Source organism: Alexandromys fortis, unplaced genomic scaffold (genome assembly GCF_014885135.2).
Source record: "Alexandromys fortis isolate MF-2015 unplaced genomic scaffold, M_Fortis_MF-2015_v1.1 scaffold_288, whole genome shotgun sequence".
NCBI classification, from domain to species: domain Eukaryota; kingdom Metazoa; phylum Chordata; class Mammalia; order Rodentia; family Cricetidae; genus Alexandromys; species Alexandromys fortis.
Window position 1 is genome coordinate 763173 of NW_026068171.1, and position 2602 is coordinate 765774.

At 41.0% G+C, this 2602-nt stretch overlaps 1 pseudogene; it reads left to right on the plus strand.

Annotated features, from left to right (window-relative positions):
• The first annotated feature begins 1186 nt into the window (after nucleotides 1–1186).
• Nucleotides 1187–2243, plus strand: LOC126492186 (dnaJ homolog subfamily C member 2-like; annotated as a pseudogene).
• Nucleotides 2244–2602: the final 359 nt, after the last annotated feature.

Consider the following 2602-nt stretch of genomic DNA (forward strand, 5'->3'; position numbering starts at 1 on the left):
TAGAATGTCTTTAATTTAGTAATTTCTGTTTTGACCCATTTGTCATTCAATAGAGAGTTGTTCAATTTCCACAAATTTGTAAGTGTTCTATTATTTTTAATGTTGAATATACAGCTTTTATTTGTGGGTGTCTGATAGGATGTAGGAAGTTATTTCAACATTCTTGCATCTGTTGAGATTTGCTTTGTATCCAAGTATGTCATCAGCTTAGAGAAAGTTCCATGAGTTCCTGAGAAGGTGTATTTTTTAAAAGAAAAAAAGTATCTTTTTTCATTTTACATACGAATCCCAATTCCCACTCCCTACCCTCCTCCCACGCCCTCCACCTACCTTTCCCACCACATCCACCATCAACTCCTCATAGAGTGTAAGGCACATTTCATTGTAGAAAGTCCAAAGCCCTCCATACTATATCTAGACTGAGCAAGGTATCCATTCAAAGGCAATAGGTTCCAAAAAGCCAGTACAAACAGTAGAGATAAATCCTGGTGCCCCACAGTCTGCCCCAGCCAAACTGTCAGCCACATTCAGAGGACCTAGTTTGGACCTGTGCTATTTCCTTCCCTGTCCATCTGGTGTTGGTGAGCTCTGATTAGCTCAGGTAAACTGTTTCAGTGGGTGTACCCATCATGGTCTTGACCTCCTTGCTCATATTGTCACTCCTCCCACTGTTCAACTGGACTAAGGGAGCTCAGTCCAGGGCTCAGATGCATGTCTCTGCCTCAGTTTCTATTAGTTGCTGGATGGTGGGTTTTTTTTATTTTTTTTAATTTATTTTTATTTTTTATTATTTATTTATTAAAGATTTCTGTCTCCTCCCCGCCACCACCTCCCATTTCCCTCCCCCCCCCCCAGTCCACTCCCCCTCTCATCAGCCCAAAGAACAGTCATGGTTCCCTGCACTGTGGGGAGTCCAAGGACCTCCCACTTCCTTCCAGGTCTAGTAAGGTGAACACTGGATGATGGTTTAATGGTGATATTTAAGATATTCATCAGTCTGACTACAGGGCAAGGCCAGTATGGGCACCCTCTCCTCTGTTGCTTAGGACCCAGAGCAACAACTCCACCTAGTTGAGACGACATCATGATGCTGACAGTGTTACTGTAAGACTGCTTTTTTGGGTACCAGTTGCTGAAATGGTGCACCTTCTCATGATTTTCTGGCCAGAACTCCAAATAACATCACCCAGACAAATGAAAAGCAGCTGGGGAGCCAATCAAAGAGGGAGACAATGACTACTTCACTTGCATAACTAAAGCTTATGAAATGCTGTCTGATCCAGTGAAGAGACGGGCATTTAACAGCGTAGATCCTACTTTTGACAACTCAGTTCCTTCTAAGAGTGAAGCAAAGGACAATTTTTTCCAAGTGTTTTCTCCGGTGTTTGAATGGAATTCCAGATGGTCAAAAAAAAAAAAAAAAAAATGTTCCCAAACTTGGTGACATGAACTCCTCATTTGAAGACGTAGATACATTTTATTCTTTCTGGTATAATTTTGATTCTTGGAGAGAATTTTCTTATTTAGATGAAGAAGAAAAAGAAAAAGCAGAATGTCGTGATGAGAGGAGATGGACCGAGAAGCAGAACAGAGCAACGGAAAATTGAAGAAATGAACAGAATAAGAACACTAGTGGATAACGCTTACAGTTGTGACCCAAGGATAAAAAAGTTTAAGGAAGAAGAAAGGAGCAGGAAGCCAAAGAGAAGCAAAGACAATCAGAATTAGAAGCTGCTAGGTTGGCTAAAGAGAAGGAAGAGGAGGAAGTTAGACTGCAAGCTTTACTGGCAAAGAAGGAAAAGGATATCCAGAAAAAGGCTATTAAAAAGAAAAGGCAGATATTCATCAGTATGGCTATAGGATAGGCCAAAGATGTTATGGGCAAGGCTAAAAGTCTCCAAAAACTTGACCCTCATCAGAAAGATGACATTAACAAAAAGGCTTTTGATAAGTTTAAGAAAGAACATGGAGTAGCCCCTCAGGCTGACAGTGCAGCCCCTTCAGAACGATTTGAAGGTCCCTGCACAGATTTCACTCCTTGGACCACAGAAGAGCAGAAGCTATTAGAACCAGCTTTGAAAACGTACCCAGTAAATACTCTGGAAAGGTGGGAAAAGATAGCTGAAGGAGTTCCTGGCAGGACGAAGAACTGTATGAGGCGATACAAGGAACTCATTGAGATGGTAAAAGCAAAGAAAGCTGCTCAGGAGCAAGTGCTGAATGCAAGCAGAGCCAAGAAATGACGCAGGCAATGTTGGTTGTGTGTGCACTTTTCTAATAAAACTGAAAATACTGTACAAAAAAGAAAAGAACTTTGGGGAAAAAAACCCTATCAACAGCTCCGAAACTGTTTGCAACTTTACTAGAAAATAATTTTGAAACTTACCCATCACTTTACTTTTGCAGGATCCCATTAAGAGAGCATCACCCCGTGACAGTGGGAAGCAATTCTAGAGGACAATGCCTCCTGTTTCAAAAAAGTTTGTCTATAGGGTTGGGAACACTGTTTAGGGGTTATTTATTATTACTTGTACTAGATAGCAGGTTTGGGTGAAAACTATGTTTGTTAAAAAAGGGGTAATAGAGTGAGTGAAAACTTGTG